This window comes from Panthera leo, chromosome B1 (assembly GCF_018350215.1).
Source record: "Panthera leo isolate Ple1 chromosome B1, P.leo_Ple1_pat1.1, whole genome shotgun sequence".
NCBI classification, from domain to species: Eukaryota; Metazoa; Chordata; class Mammalia; order Carnivora; family Felidae; genus Panthera; species Panthera leo.
In genome coordinates this window covers 90,900,480-90,918,718 of record NC_056682.1, presented here as the reverse complement: position 1 = coordinate 90,918,718, position 18,239 = coordinate 90,900,480, and the positions used below count along the sequence as shown (strand labels likewise).

General features: G+C 34.5%; 1 pseudogene; it reads left to right on the top strand.

The window, feature by feature from the left end:
- The window catches only part of LOC122218431, a 31,804-nt pseudogene extending 13,958 nt beyond the window's left edge, over positions 1-17,846 (top strand).
- Positions 17,847-18,239: the final 393 nt, after the last annotated feature.

Sequence of the window (18,239 nt, the reverse complement as noted above, 5' to 3'; positions counted from 1 at the left end):
ATTCCTTTCAGGGGGGAAATTACTAAAAGATAATGCTGATAATAATGCATTCTGCAAAGCCTGAGTTATTCAACCTAGAGTGCCCTTATAAGGAAAACAGTGGAAAAGTCCAGAGTGGTTTGACATTATCAGTCTGGTCAACTCCTATGTGCCCCAATAATATGTGTTCAAGATAAGCCCCATTTCCTATGGATTTGCTCCTAATCTCCTGGAGAGAATACAATTGATTCTAATAACAATTTACACAGGCAGCAAAGTACAAATCTATATCAAGGGGAAATGCTCCTAAAGGCAATCACATGTGAAAGAGGTTACCTATTACCAGGCACACAATAAAGAAATCTTTTTATATTATTATGCAGAACAGATAGACCCCTATTGAATGTTCCTGAATAGGATCTTGATTTTAACTTTGAACAGAGAAGGCCTACTGAAATGTTTGATTCAAACAAGAGATCCCTTTACTCCAAAGGTGAATTCAAGCAATGCAGAGAGGTTACAGTGCTTTTTCACCCACTTCTTCTCTCTTTTTAAATGAATCTTTTCCTCAACAAAACTTAAAAATGTTGACAAACTTTAAACCTTTGTCCTAAGCTCTCTTCTATTTGCATTATTTCCTAGTGTGATCCTATTCATAACCATGTGTTTTAGTAAACAATGACTCTTACATTTATTTATTTTTTATTTTTTTTTAACACTTATTTATTTTTGAGAGAGCATGAGCAGGGGAGGGGTAGAGAGAGAGGGAGATACAGAATCTGAAGCAGGCTTCAGGCTCTGAATTATCAGCACAGAACCTGATGCAGGGCTCAAACCCACAAACTGTGAAATCATGACCTGAGCCAAAGTCAGAGGCTTATCCGATTGAGCCAACGAGGCACCCTTAGACTCTTACATTTAAAACATAAACTAACAACTCTGTTTAAGTAAGTTTTATAAGTATTGAGGGATGAATGTATTTAAATCAAAATTGTACATTCATATCCTCAGTATCTTTCTTTCTTAGTAATTTGCATAAAGACAAATAGCACGAAAGGCCCAACTGCACAAAAGTCTTTGAGCAGAAAGAGACCCAAAATTTTGGATCTGAAGCTTTTATATCTGGTGGTTAGGATCCATAGGAAATATTATACATAATTATGAATATAAAAGTTAGACATAAAAGATAGTATTTGTTTGCAATGAGAAGGTAATTGCCACAAATTCCAAATGTAAAGAAGTTGATGGATACTACGAACACCATTCCAAAACATCGTATGTCATCAGGGCAAGAAGCATCAGATGCACATACATTCAAATAATTTGGATGCCCAAAACAAGTGATGTTGGACTCCAACATAAAAACTCTCTATTGTACTGAGAGATTAAATATACAAAAGGACAAAAGTCAGACTACCTGTCTGTATCTATCATCTATATTTGTATCTATATCTATGTCTATCTATATCATCTATATCTATGTCTATCTACATCTACATCTATATCTATATCTATATCTATATCTATATCTATATCTATATCTATATCTATATCTATATCTATCTATATCTGTAACTCTAACCCATAATCTTCAGCAATGAACCCAGGAAGTCAACCTACTATCTATAATAATCAGAATAGGGAGTCAGACTACTATAGCCAACAGCCATTCCCAGAGGCTAACATACAATCCTTGTATTATTTGGTCCCACACAACTGGGTTTTGATTTATAACTGAAAGCTCCTCTAAGTTTTGCTTCCTTTTCCAACTTAGGCACTGGGGAAAGCCAAATATTGATTTTACTAATCACATAGGATGTCTTGCTTCTATTAAGCTTCTCCATGCCAACGGCTGTCAGTCAGTGCACATCCTAAGTCTTCTTTACATCCTACTATAAAGTCTTTCCCACCCTCTGCCTGTCTTTGAATCTCTGCCAAACTCAAGAACGGTGGCTGTCATGAGCACACTATGAAGGCGCACACATGATCTGTATCTTTCTACAATGTCAGCTTTATTCAGTCATGAAGCAAGGTTAACATAATTATAAAGCAGATTCAGGATTCCAAACTCAATTACATTTCACCACGTGTTTAAACTTGGCTTCTCACACATCACACAAAGCAAAGCACAAGACAAGTTCCACAACACAAACAAGATAGAACAGGGGGTAGGAAGAGGGGGTAGGAGGTTAATGCAAAGTCAGTCTATGAGCATTAGTTGAGATAAGGCCTTGGTCTGGTCTAGATCGGCTCTCGGCACTTACTGTTTATTATGTTTAAGCAGTGGAGGATCTCTGTTCTGTTCACAGATCAACTGGGCAGATTCAGAGCCTTCAGTGGCAGCTGCCTTTTTGATGTGGTCAGAGGTGAAGGAGTCAGTGTCAAGAAAGTCTGACAGTTTGCTCCAAAATTCCTCCCATTATAAAGGGATTTAATCAGTCTTGAGGCTTCGCCGACCTCCTCTGTTTCTGCTGGTTATCAGTTGTGAGTGTCATCAGGCAGGGCTGGCTTCAGAGATATCTGGTCTTAGCTTCTTGGATGCTTGCATCTCTGCTTGACATAAATTACTGCTTGACATGAGTGACTTCATCTTGCTTTCCACAGTGGTTGACTCCCTTGCTATAGCAATCTTTGAATAAACAGCCCATGCTGTTCTCCTTTAAGAGGTCTGGGTTTATTTTTACAATACTGCTTCGAGTTCCCTAAAAACACAGGAATTCTAAAAAAAAAAAGTTCAATTTCATGATTTTAATAAAGATTTATTAAATTTTCAATTCATTCATTGCAATAGCAAGTTCTTTTTCTGGCAGGTAAAAATTCCACTTTGACTTCTTCATATATATCTTCATATTTTTCTGTTGATTGTAAGGCTTTTCCACTCACTATCTTCTGACTCTGTTCATCACAACCTTTTGTTTGTTTGTTTGTTTTTCTTTACAAAGGTATACCTCCTGTGCACAATGCTAGGTGACTTAGCACAGTGGAAGGTAGAGTATTCCTAGAAGTCTTTTCTACATGAGGACAACCAGTGATAAATATATGTGTAAGTAGCATTAGGCTATAACCAAACTAAATATATCTCTTACTCATTTTCCTTGAAGCTTGATCTCTAAGAAAAAAAAAAAAAGGCTTTTATCATTCCAATACCACCATTCACTAAGAGGAAATCTGACAGAGAAAAAATAAGAGAGTGGAAAGTGATAGTAGATTTAGCTAACATGTTATTGTTAAAATATCTTATTTTTTGCAAATGTTACACAAACTTACAGACACATTGCTAGGACTCTTCCCCAAACCTTGGAACATGCCCATGAAAGAAAGGACCCTAAGGCATAAATCTCATTACTTTCACGATAATTACATCTCTGATATACCATAGTTATATGAACTTTTGACTTTCTTTCCCCTACTCCCAAACAATTATGGTTAGTCTGTCAAAGAAGATCCTCACAGATCAAAATGGAAAGTTCAGAAGACCAATGCCCCTTTGAGCAGAAGACTGGAGACAGTTTTGTGGGAAGAGCAGACAGAGAAGACAAACTCTGAGGTAGTGCATTAGCTTACAACTGGACTGGGAACTAGAAGTAAGAAATTTCTGCAGGAGATTGTGCTCCAGAGCTCTGAGGGTTTATATATTCATCTTACAGGTTCAATGCTGGGTTTTTCTTTGCAGTGTTCTTCCTTCATTTTAATGCCAAGTGGTCAATGCCATAATAGCTATGTAACTTGTACTTTGGAGAACTAAGAGAGATTTATATCTTCCTCGGAGAAAAGTTAGTGAAGGGCATTATGGTTTTTCTTGCCTCACCTCATGAAGCTAGCACATTGGGTCACTGTTCCTATGTCTCTAAGAAGTAACTAAAACCAATGGAAGAGTGTTTGGTAGTGTTGAGGCAAAAAAGAACAGGAGAAGCAGAGAAAAGAAACAGAAAATGACAAGAGAGACAAAGACACAGGGGAGAACATGGCAAGAGAGCAGGTGAAAAATCTCTCCTGATGTTACTTCATAACATTTTATGAAGTATTCTAGGGAAACAAGAAATCACTACCCAAGGGAATATGCCAATTCATAATTATAGTATTAGTTAAGTTTATTATTGATAAAAGAAATCATGGTGCATGTATGTAGGTGGTCACTACGTGAGTAAAAATTCATAAAGGATTTTCAGTACTATTTTTCTGTAAGTAAAGCTACTGTTGGGACACCTGAGTGGCTCAGTCAGTTAAGCATTTGACTCTTGATTTTGGCTTAGGTCATGATCTCATGGATTCATGAGATCAAGCCCCACGTCAGGCTCTGTGCTGATGGCACGGAGCCTGCTTGGGATTCTCTCTCTCTCTCCCTCTCTCTCTCTCTGCCCTTCTCTGATCACTCTCTGTCTCTCTCTCAAAAAGTAAATAAATAACTTTAAAAGTGTTTAAAAAAAAATAATGCTACCGTTAAGCTTTAGCAAGCAGTAAGAAGTTACTCAATTTGCATCAATACATACATTAAGCCTACTTTGATAACTTGTTTTATATAAATTTTTATCAGTACCTCCTATGGTTGTCCCTGACATTACATTTACTTGACTGTACACATGATTAGTCACATTCTTCAGCAATCCCCAGTTAGGTTAGGTTAAAATTAATTTCCTACACATTACTATATTCTACCACAGTGACTAGCAGTGCTTGGGAACTTCTTAAAAATGAAACTTTGAGGTTCCCATCTCAGACCTACTATAGCAAAATTCTTAGAGTGGAGCCCAGCTATAGGGTTGGCCAAAACTCAAGTGATTCTGTCACGTTCTTAAGTCTTGTTTACCATAACTATTCACCCAGAGGTATTTAACTACTATCTTTATTACTGTATCATTTTAACAAATGTCACGCTATAGCCAACATGATTTCCCACCATGACAATCTAGTCATATCACTAACCTGAGGGCTCTAAGCATAATCTTCCCACCAGGTTACACTTCCTTGTCATTGATGCAATAATGCATGGAAACAAAAATAAGTGTGCAAACTAAAGAGACAAATTATACTTTTTCTTTAAGTCAACTGAAAAAAAAAGCATATTTGGTAAAAGAGTTTCTGTATTATATTTGATTTAAATTTAAAATTATAATACAGATGTATTTTCATTATAGTCACATATTCATACTTTAAAGTATTTTTAAATAAGAGTATTTTATCCTTGGTTCGCAAATGGATTTAAATACCATATTATATGGCCTTATGAGCTCAGGGCAAAACAAAACCAAGTTCAGTGTATGCTTAAGTGTAATGGGGAACCTCCAATGATGAAGCAGAAGGCATATGGGAATACTTTAGGGAAAAGAAAGGAAAGTCCCTTCTAAAGTGTTACTCTTGAATATCTCACCAGAGTTAATAACTCAAATTTACATTGTCATTATCTAGTAAAGTTTTTACCATGATATGTTCAACAATAATGGTTCTCCACACAAATTTCCTTTTGAAAAACAAAGGCAAATTTCCTTTTGAAAAGTAAACCTTTATCTCAGGTCTCAAATAATTTAAACAGATAAGTTGTTCTAGAAAATTCCAGTAAACCATCCAACATATATTTAATTTGAGATTCAGAAGGAAAATGAAAGAGAATGTTAGAAGTGACAATATATGAAGATATATTGACTGAACATACCCCAAAGCTGAAGAAAGACACTAATCCACAAATTCCAGAGTTTTCTGAAAATTCCAGGTAGGATCAGGGAAAAAAAAAAATCTGGGCCTAGACAAATATTGAAAAAATGCAAACCATCAGAGAAAACAAAACCAGAAAATAGTCAATGAGCAATAATTAGAAAAAGTGAATTGCTTTTAAAGGAGCAACTACCAGACTAATAGTTATCTCCTCAACAACAACTGAAGCCAGAAGACAGTAGAGTGGTGTCTTTTAACGGGCTAGAGATCAAGATGTTAACCTAGAAATCTATAGCAAGGAAAATGCAGTTTGTATTTGTGTTTGCCATTGGAGGATCTCAGGAGCAGAATATGTACTGGCTGAGAAATATGAAATGCAGAAAGAAATAAAGACCTTTCTTGAACTGTTCTGGCTACTATAAGAAACAATCATAGGCTTGGTGGCTTAAGCAACAAAGATATATTTCTTACAGTTTTGGAAGCTTAAAAGTCCAAGATCATGGTGCTAGTAGATTCAGGATCTGGTGAGAATGTGCTTCCTGGTTTATAGACCTATCTTCTTCCTGGGGCCTCATATGGAGGAAGAGATAAGAAGGTCTCTTTTATAAAGGCTTTAATCCCATTCTTAAGGGTTCCACCCTCATAACTTAATTACTTCTCAAAGGCCCCACCCCCTAATACCATCACACTGGGGGTTAGGATTTTAGCATGACTTTGGGGGGAGACACAAAAATTTAGTCCGTAATACTCAACCTTTATGCCTAGAATTCAAGCAGTTTACTAGGTATCCTGAAAAAGCTTCCAGTAGTCATTATCTTCCATTGAACCTGAATTTTTCATTCTTAAACTACCTCCACAGCCTAGACTCCCATTGTCTTTGGGTAATCAACATCAGCACTCTTGATGTGCGTTTATGCTCTGAGCAAACATGTTCACCAATATATGACTCATAATTTTGACTCCCAATGATCAGGTACAGAATGCAGTTTGTTTACCTTTAGGAAACCTTCCTCTCTTATAATTTATTTCCTAATCACCGAATTATCTCCCAAAGACCCCCAACTCCTAATACCATCATATTGAGGATTAGGATTTCAACATATGAATTAGGGGAGGGGAGCAAATATTCACTTCATAAAAAGACCCAATAAACTTACAAGTGTATAGCTAAGTCTCTTAAGCACTGATTTTATAAAACAATAAAAAATAATGTTTCATGGGTGTAGTAGAATAAGTTAGAATTTAAATATTTGAAACCAGTAGCATATAATTTCAAAAAAGATCTTGGTTTGCATTGAAATACTCTGAAATATTTGTATTCAAATAAATGTATAAGATGATAAAAAATTAAGATAACATAAAAGATCAATTGGGCAAATAGGAAAGACAGAATAGCATTGTATGCTTAAGTCCAAATTTATGTCACTATCATAAATATATGTGGAAATTTTTCAAAAGAGAAAATAAAAGCAAAAAAGTTACATACTATTAAGAAACATTTATTAAACTGGAAGATACGTAAAGTGTGAAAGTAAAATTATACAAAAAATACACCAAGAAACTATGAATCATAGCATTACCATGAGACAAAATAAAGTATAAGATAACAGAATTACTATCAAGAATTATCACGTAATAAAAAACAATGCAACATAAAATTAAGACAGTTCTAAACTTGTATGGACTAATAATATAGATTAAAATATAAACAGCAAAAGATATTAGAAATACAAGATTTAGACAAAGTCTTAGTTCTTATTAAAGAAATAGATACATTCCTTAAGTTATTGTTTAAGCAGATAAAAAAAAGTCATTAAATATGAACAACTCTATGCCCACAAATTTGTTAACTTAGATAAAATGGACCAATTCCTTGAAAGGCACAGTTTATCAAAAATCACACAAGAAGAAATAGACAAGTTGAATAAGCTTGTATCTGTTAAAAAAGTAAGTCAATAATTAATGACCTTCCAAAACAGAAAATATCAGTCCTATGTGGGTTCACTAGTGAATTTTTCCAAACATTTAAGGAAGAAATTATACCAATTCTTTATAATCTTTTTCAAAAGATAGAAGGATAGGGAATACTTCCTAACCTATTCTATGAAGTGAGCATTATCTTAATACCAAAACTAGGAATACCTCTCATGACCATACATATAAAACTCCTCATCAAAATACTAACAAATCAAATCTAACAATGTATAAGAAGAATTATACACCAAGGAACAAAAAGACTAGCCATAGACTGGGAGAAAGTATTTGCAAAAGATACATCTGAAAAAGGATTGTCATTCAAAGTTTGTTAAGTAGTATCAAAAGTCAACAATCAAGAAACAAGCAACCTGATTAGAAAATGGGTCTCACAAATCTTAACAGACACTTCACAAAACACATGGATTTGACAAATAATCATATGAAAAAATGCTCAACATATGTCATCAGGGAGATGCAAATGAAAACAAAAATGAGATACCACTGTATACCTATTAGTGTGACCAATATCTGGAACACTGACAACATCAAATGTTGGAGAGGATATGGAGCAACAGGAACTTTCATTCATTGCTGGTGTGAATGAAAAATGGTACTGTCACTTTGGAAGAGAGTTTGGTGGTTTCTAGAAAAATAAGCATAGGCTTACCATATGATCCAACAATCATGCTCATTGGCATTTGCCAAAAAAAACCAATTGAAAGCCAATGTCCACAAAAACAAAACAAAACAAAACAAAACAAAAACCATGTACCTGGATGTTTATAGCAGCTTTATTCATAAGTGCCCAAACTTGGAAACAAGCGAGATGCCCTTTAGTAGGTGAGTGCATAAAGTGTGATATGTTCACAAAATGGAATATTATTCAGCTAATATTCCATTCAGCAGGCGGTATATGGGAAATCTCTGTACCTTTTGTTGTGAACCTAAATGACTTTAAAAAAAAAGTATATTAAAAAATCACTAAGGATGTATACAGTCTGAATAACATAAATAACAAGCCCAATCTAAGGTACCAGCATAAAATACAGAATGAATAGCTTCAGAAGACACTCTTATTTACAAAGAGAACATTTTAGAATATTGACAACATATAGGATCATAAAACAAACTCAACAGATGCCAAAGGGCTGAAATCATAGATTTTATTCTCAACTTCAATATAATTAAGCAAAATATCAGTTCTACTCATATCCCATCCCTAAGGAACACATAACAATGCTTGGAGATTAAGATCCACACTTGAGGAATTGATCTAAATACATTCCCTCTTTTCTCCTTTCAACTTAAAATATTGCATAAACGGAACAGAAATACAAATACAGGATTTGGGTTTTTATGATCTTTGTTCTTTTTCTTTGTTTTTATAATTTCATTTTTTTAAGTTTTTTTTTTTTTTAATTTACCTCAAGTATAGATATTTTACATGTGCTTCTTGTCTCATTTTGTCTTTAACTTAATTCTTATTAATTAAAATAGTTTTATTCTTTGATTTAAAAGATTATAGGTTTATAAACAAAGCATAATATAATTGAAAAGAGATTTTTGTAAAAATATTTAATCATGAAATCAGTAATCTTTCTGAATTGATAAAAAATTACATAAAGTATCTTTATACTTTGTTTTTCTCCTTCTAAAAAAAGTAAGTTATTTTCTTTGAATGTGCTTTCTTTTAAAAGTAACATTAGCCCTTTCTTTTTTCTTAAGCTTTAGCCATATGCCATTAATTCTCATTGAGGCTAGTTTTTAGCCAGGATCATATTAAAGTATTGATTTTAGATGTTATCTTATTATCTTGCCAGATGGTATGAGAGTGAAATCTCATCTTGGGATCCTAAGAAATGAAATAACCTACTTTCCAGAAATAGAAGGCTGTTGCATGAGAACACTCTTTATAGATGTTTAATTTCTAATGATGTTAAAACATGAAAAACAAAATGTAGTTGAACTCTACTGAAAGTTAAGTATTTTAAATATGTCCCTGTCAAAAACTACATGATAAGGTTGAAATGACATTGCAGCTACTCATTATAGCATCAGAAGTTTAAAACCATAAGTAGTACTATTTTACCATGAAATAACAAAGTCAGTTAGACTACTAGTTGAAACTGGCATTTGGCTTGAAACCCCTTCTGTGTTTTTGTTTTTGTTTATTTTTTTTAACTTTTAACTCAGTACACAGAAATTAAGATACAGATATGACCCAGAATTTGTACAGAATTTTCATTCGCTGGAAGGAAGGAGTTGACCATTCACTAAAACAACAGCAAACCAACCTTTTAATAAGAGGAGAATTAAAAAGTACATCTTTCCCTTGTGAATTTATAGCCACAGATTAGTGTATCAAGGACTAACGCTAACTAAAAATTAGGTTTTTCACTTAAAGGAATGCACCTCTGCTCTTCCTGTATTTTAAAATTCTGAACGGTAAAGGTGAAGAAGAAGGAGTAACCCATAATCGCTTCTTGCATTCATGGGAATAAGGTCTCAAAGTAAAATGATAAAGGTGGTTAGCAGCAGGTTTGGAGTGATCATTTTTAATTTTTAATTTTTACTTGTATTTTTGAGTGTAGTTGACAGGCAACATTACATTAGTTTTGAGTGTAAACCAGTGATTCAACAAATCTCTATGATGCTATGCTTACCACAAATGTAGCTACCATCTGTTACCATACAATGCTATGATAATACAATTGACTATATTATATGCTGTACCTTTTATTCCCATGACTTATCCCTTTTATCACTGGAAGCCTGTTTTTCCCACTTCTCTTCACCCATTTTGCCCATCTACCCACCCGTCTTCCCTCTGGAACCATCGGTTTGTTCTCTGTGTTGATAGGTCTGATTATGTTTTTGGGGTGTTCATTTTTTAACAGTTTCAATTATGAGAGAATAAAAAAATCCACTTATGTAAGGCAGAGACACTCTAATAGCTTACATCCACCCCCCCCCCAAATTCTTATCAGATACCAGGGAGTGTCCAACTCTTGGATTAAATTAATATATTTACTTGTCACAAAAAACTTATGAGTCAAATGCTATTGCTATCACTGGTTTGCAGAAGGGAAAGTATGTGGAGTTTACATAACTTGCCCAAAATCTCACAAGTAATATGAATTCTTGTTAAATACTGAAGATTAAATGTCTTTTTTGCAGATCAAATGGTTCTCCCACAATAAACCTGATGTAGAAATATAGCCAGCATCCAAGTGGACAGAGCATAGAACTATGGAAATATAGACAGCATCCAAGTGGACAGAGCAAAACACTTTTTTGGCAAAAAGTGTGTCTGAATAGAAAAATAAGCACTTATGAAGGGAAAAAGATTTTTAATCTGAATATCCAAAAATAGAGAGTCTCTCTGGAAACGTATACAACAGAAAAACACTTTAAAAAATTAGTAGCATGGGGCGCCTGGGTGGCGCAGTCGGTTAAGCGTCCGACTTCAGCCAGGTCACCATCTCGCGGTCTGTGAGTTCGAGCCCCGCGTCAGGCTCTGGGTTGATGGCTCCGAGCCTGGAGCCTGCTTCCGATTCTGTGTCTCCATCTCTCTCTGCCCCTCCCCCGTTCATGCTCTGTCTCTCTCTGTCCCAAAAATAAATAAAAAACGTTGAAAAAAAAATTAAAAAAAAAAATTAGTAGCATCTACAATATATAGAGAACATCTACAGCTCAACGCCAAAAAGAATAAATAATCAAATTAAAAAGTAAGTGAAGGATCTGAATAGACATTTTTCCAAAGACATATAGATAGGAAACACAAACGCAAAAAGATGCTCAGCATCACTAATCATTAGGGAAATGTAAATTAAAACCACAAGGAGATATCACCTTATACCTGTCAGAATGGCTACAATAAAAAAAGACAATAACAAGTGTGGGTGAGGATGTGGAAAAAAAAAGGAACCAACTCTCTTACACTGTTGATGGGGATGCAAAGTACAGTAGCCACCGTGGAAAACTGTATGGAGGTTCCTCAAAAAATTAAAAATAGAATTACTATATGATACAGTAATCCCACTACTAGGTTTTTACACAAAGAATCTAAAAACACTAATTTAAAAAGATATATGTACCCCTAGGTTTATTGCAACATTATTTACAATAGCCAAGATATGGAAGCAACCCAAGGGTCCACTGATAGGTAACTGGATAAAAAACATGTGGGGTATATACTCTATGGGATATTATTCAGCCATAAAAAAAAGAATGAAACCTTTCCACTTGCAACAATATGGATGCTCTAAAGGGTAAGTGAAAAAAATCAGTCAGAGAAAGGCAAGTACCACATGATTTCACTCATATGTGGAATTTAAGAAACAAAACAAATGAACAAATAAAAAATGAAATAAACAAAAACAGACTGTTAAATACAAAATGTTAAATACAGACTGTTAAGAACAAACTGATGGTTGCCAGAGAGCAGATAAGTCAGAGGATAGGTGCAATAGACAAAGGAGATTAAGAGTATGCTCATCTTTTTTTTAAATTTTGTATTTAATGTTTATTCATTTTTTGAGAGACCAAGAGAGACAGAGTGTGAGCGGTGGAGGGGCAGAGAGAAAGGGAGACACAGAATCCGAAGCAAACTCCAGGCTCTGAACTGAGAGCACAGAGCCCCACACGGGGCTTGAATTCAGGGACCGTGAGTTCATGACCTGAGCCGAAGTCGGACACCTAACTGACTGAGTCACCCAGACGCCTCAAGAATACACTTATCTTGCTGAGCACTGAGAAATGTGTAGAACCATTGAACTATTATATTGTGCACCTGAATTGTATGTTAAGATTGTATGTTAATTATACTTGAATAAATAAATTAATGGCATCTATCTGTTGGTGCAAGAAAATATAGTCTTTTCAAAACAGCACAAAGATCATGAAAAAATATCAAAATTTTATAAGCATATTTGTAATCGTTTACTAGAAAATGTTGTAACTTAATAACAATATATAATTTACTGCTGCATTTAACTGTGACATTTTAAATAATTTCCCCAGTGCAATTCCATTATTAGCATTCTTTATTTTTTTACAGCTTACAAGCAATCACAACACTGATGGTTTTGGATGATACTCTCCATGTATAACACACCACACTTTTTTTTTTTTTTTTAAATCTGGGTTAATTATTTTTAAGCTGATGAATTTTGGTATTCTATTTTTGACAGTTATTTCAAAAGAGTATTATTAATTAAATCAAAAGACACATAAATCCTAAATAATCAATCCTTTAAAAATACTAATAACTTTGAATGTAATACCCATGGCAGTTATCTGTTAACAAGATTATTCTAATAGACATTATTTAGATAAACAAGTAAATATTATCACTCATAGTTTTCCCTCTCTAATATGCTCCCATATTATATACTCTTGGACTTAATAATCAGAGACCTCCTCACTCACCTGTATAATTTTCAATACATTTCTTGATCATTCTTAGCTTGAGCTTTCTTATCTCTAAAATACGTGCACTTCTTAAGTTACTTGGCTGTAATAATCACTGAGTGATGTAATGGAAGTTATTCGATCATTACTTTGGAGACCCTCGACTTAGCTCTCCCCAAAGAAGCAATGATGCATTCTTACATTGCTCTGTGTGAGGGAAGTGTTGGATTTTCCTGAGAGGAATTTCTACAAAGTAAAAACTGGTTACATATGTAAAAAATGAGTGTGCTTCTCACAGGATTTTATTAGGCTTAAGGAAAAGCCTTCCTACCAGAGGTAAGAACGGCAAAAGTTGACAGAGAATTCAATCTTGTTATACTATATGAATATAAACTAAAGGATAAGATAGGCTTTAGAATGAATGCAGGTTGGAATCTGTTATTTTATATCAAAAGAAGATGAGCTAATGAAAACAATAATGTTAGTAAGCACTTACTATATGTCAACAAATATATAATCTCATTTTGCCCTCAAACAAATAAAAAAGCATGAAGAGGTATGGTTGTTAGTCCACTTTTGCACCTGATGAAATTGAGGCACAAAAAGGTAAAAAAAAAAAAAAAAAAATGCCCTTGAAAACACAACCAGTAAGTGGTAGAGTATAATTTAAATGTCTTTATTCAGTTTGCACTTCCATAATTGGCTGAATAATCAACAATGAAATACCTAGAAAAAGAAAGACGGACAGTGTCCAGGAAGTCATCAACAGGAAGGCATCAACAACATGAGTGTGATATCAACTTACTCAAGAATGAGAGTAAGTCAGGGGCGCCTGGGTGGCGCAGTCGGTTAAGCGTCCGACTTCAGCCAGGTCACGATCTCGCGGTCCGTGAGTTCGAGCCCCGCGTCAGGCTCTGGGCTGATGGCTCAGAGCCTGGAGCCTGCTTCCGATTCTGTGTCTCCCTCTCTCTCTGCCCCTCCCCCGTTCATGCTCTGTCTCTCTCTGCCCCAAAAATAAATAAAAAATGTTGAAAAAAAAATTAAAAAAAAAAAAAAGAATGAGAGTAAGTCATCAATAATTGGGAGGGAGTGACTATGTGGGAAGTCAGGGTAGTTGGAATTCAGGTAATTTAAATCATTTTTTCTTCCTGATGATCAAGGAAAAGATAACAGTATTCTTGATGAGAAAACATAATATAATAAAAGAGAGATGAGGTCAAATCTGGATGGCAAAGAAATGTGAATACAATTGACAATAATGGGGTAATCATAAAACAACAATAACCTAGGGGTTGAGCAATAAAGAATAAAGGAGAGTTTGGGGTCAAAAAGGGAAATCTAAATATCTTCCCCTCATACCAATTCTCTATCCCTAAAGCTTACTCATCTATTTCCTGCTCATGCTTTAAATCTCAGGTTAAATGTCACATTTCCAGATTAGATTCCCTTGCAACTGGTTCTGTTGAATATTTGTTTCTTTAGTAACCTTACCACAGCTGTAATTAAATAAGCTTTTTGTAATTAGGCAAACCTTTGTGTAATTACATATTATTAAAAATTTCTTCTTTTCCAGGCTAGATTGTATGTTCCCTGGGGACCGAGTTATCAATTGCATATTGTGATATCATGTTTCTTATCCCAGGGCTTGGCATGTGGTATATCTCAAAAAGTTATTTTTGATGAAAAACGGAAAGATCATATAAGAAAGATAGAGGATAAAAAAAAACACTTAAATAGCTGCCAGATAATAACATCTACTATTTATTGGATGCTTTCTCTGAATTTGGCATTCTTTTCACAAGTCTGTAAACTAGGTGCTGTTGTTATTTTTGCCATGCAGACTAGGAAACAAGTGAAGTAGTCATTCATCACAGGCAGTTTGTTCACAGAGAATGGCCTTTGAGCCACTGTGAAGTATTGGTTCTGAGACATGCAGCTCTAAAGGAGAATGGTCATCTCTCCCAGGCACTCTGTGCCAGTGTGGAGTTAGATTTTATTCTGTCTGTCCAGGGCAACCGCTATACCGCTATATATATATATATATATATATATATATATATATATATATATATAGTGTGTGTGTGTGTGTGATACAGTGTGTGTGCGTGTGTGTGTGTATGTATATATATATATATATATATATATATATATGGGGTGGCATTATTCAATTTGCAAAATAGGAATATGTTATTCTAGTTAACATTTCGTGGAGAATTAGTTAGCTTTTGTATTATAGTAGTTTTGTGGCTATGTTGAAAACTGGTTGAATATACAAATACTGACATATCAAGACTGGCAATTTCTTATACAGACATACGTAAGAGATATTGTGGATTAGTTACAGACCACCACAATAAGGTGAATATCACAGTAAAGCAAGTCAAATCAATTTTTTTGTTGTTTCCCAGTTCCTATAAAAGTTACGCTCATACAATACTGTAGTCTATTAAGTGTGTAATAGCATTATGTCAAAAAAATACATACTTTTTAAAATACATTTATTTCTAAAAAATACTAACCATTGTCTGAGCTTTCAAATTTTTCTGGTGAAGGGTCTTGTCTCAATGGTGACTGACCAGGGTGGTGGTTGCTGAAGATTGGAACGTCTGTGGCAATTTTTAAAAATAAGACAACAATGAAGTTTGCCGCATTGATTGATCCTTCCTTTCATGAACAATTTCTCTGGAGCATGTGATGCTATTTGATAGCATTTTATCCCCAGTGGAACTCCTTTCAAAATTGGAGTCAATCCTCTCAAACCCCTGCTGCTGCTTTATCAACTAAGTTTATCTAATTTCTAAGCCCTTTGTTGTTATTTCAACAATCTTCACAGCATCTTCACCAGGAATAGATTCCCTTTCAAGAAACCACTTTCTTTGCTCATCCATAAGAAGCAAATACTCATCTATTACAGTTTATCATGATATTGCAGAGATTCAAATGTAATAATAATGAAAAACCTTGAATTATTGCAAGAATTACCAAATGGGACACAGAGACATCAAGTGATCAAATGCTGTGGGAAAAACAGCACCGACAGACATGCTTGAAACAGAATTATCTCAAGCCTTCAATGTAAAAATGCATTATTTGCAAAGCACAATAAAGGAAAGCAAAATAAAATGAGGTATACCTCTAGATGCTATTGGCATTCAGATGTATGTCTGAAATTATGAAGACATTTCTGGATTGGGACTAGCACTTTGAATCTTCAGCATATATATTGAAGTTGAGCCTTGAAGGAAAAGAAGCTTATGCAAAATTAGTCTGTGAAGAGGTAAGAAAGAGGAAGCATCCGGATCAAATACTAAAAATCAAATGAAAAGAAGTAAAATGAAATAACATAATATAAATAACATAAAAAAGCAGAAGAAATTTAATTGGAAAAGGGACTTAATAGAATCAAGGGAAGCTTGAAAAAAATAAAAGAAGAAAGTGTGTTTTCTCAGAAGCAAAAAGAAGAGAGTTGTTCGAGGAAAAACTGAACACACGGATGTGCAAATAGATTGCGATGAGAATAATGTGAAAACATCCACCTATCAAGTCAAAGGGAAGTAGTAAAACTCTTGGGAGATATTTAAACTTTTAAGGTTAAAATAGTTGTAAAAACATGGCAAGAGTAGTGGGTGTAAATTGTTCACTTTATTTTTATTAAAAAGGCTTAGATGATATATTTACACCTTTTAAAATTAAAAATAGAGTAGGTCAGGGAGCCTGGGTAGCTCAGTAGGTCGTGCTTCCGACTTTGGCTCAGGTCATGTTCACTCGGTTCATGAATTTGAGCCCCATGCCGGGCTTTGCACTGATAGTACAGACCCCGCTTTGGATTCTCTGTCTCGCTCTCTCTCTCTCTCTGCCCTACCCCTGCTGTGCTCTCTCTCTCTCTCTCTCTCAAATAAATAAACATTAAAAAATTAAAAAAAAATAATAAAAATAGAGAAGGTCAAGAAATGGACTCAAAAGATTAGTTGGACTTGAAAGCAAGAGCTAATTTTTTGTTAACCTTGACAATGGCAATTTGAATACTTTAGTTGGGAGCAGAAGGGACGCCTCGGTGGGTGGAGGAGTGATGTGAAGGTGAAGAATGAAACCTCACTGGTGGAGATAACTTTCAAAAAGTTGGATGTTAGGTGGGGAAGAATGCAGAAAGCAAAATATAAAATTTCCTAAAATTAGTGAGATATTTGGGTTTCTATTTATCCCTGAATATTACAGGCATGGAGCAGGGGAAAAATCCTTTGTTTGGGAAACACAGTTTCCAAAGCTAATTATCAATTAATTCGTCAATCTATTTGCCTAATTGCCAAGGAATATTGAAAATTATTGTAGTGTTTCTACACTATATGCTATTCTGTGTAAAGTGAGAATCAATGCATCTTACTTGTAAGAAAGGATGAAAAAAAAAAAACTTATGTTTACTACTTAATTTCCATCAGTGTGATGTTGGAAGGAATTAAAAACTTTTTCATGTACCCACTTGGGTTCAGTGATTGGGGCCTTTGAATTAACTGTCAAAATTCAAAGGACATATTAACAAGAGAAAACACAAAGTTTATTCATGTCCATGTGAGTGTACAAAGAAGTGGCTCCCTGGACAGCTAGAGATAATGGTTGATATATCATCTTAATAAGAAGGGGGGTTGAGACTTCAAGGGAAGTGAAATAGCAGGAAACTAATGAGTAATAATGGGGGAGAACCAAGTGGAAGGTATGGAAAATTTTGTGTACGTAATTTCTCATGCAGGTACCAGTGTCCCGTCCCCTTTCTGGCTGTAAACCTCCTGGAGAAAGAATTTATGATAGCTCTTTTAGAGGCTTGTTTAAGTTAGCAAAAGGATTTGTATATATGTGTGTGTGTATGGCTGCTATTTCTTCAGATGTTTCATCTTAAAATAATCTTCATACTACTTTTGTGGGCCCAAGTGGATCCCATCACTGATGCTTAATTGTTTAATATCAAGTTTGTGCCTTTTTAATTTTATTTTTTCTCATACAATGTAATAAATGCAAAAAAATTAAGACAGCCAAACACCATTTATTTATACAAATTTTAAAGTCTTCAACGATTTCTCATTTTATTTATAATTAATTTTATTCCTTTTTGTACTCGTTTAGGTGGAACACACTTTGACTACAAACATATAATGGTCTTGATTCTTGCTTGTACCATTTTCAGGGTGTATGTCCCAGTTACAAAAAGCAATGAGTGGTAATATGCACTT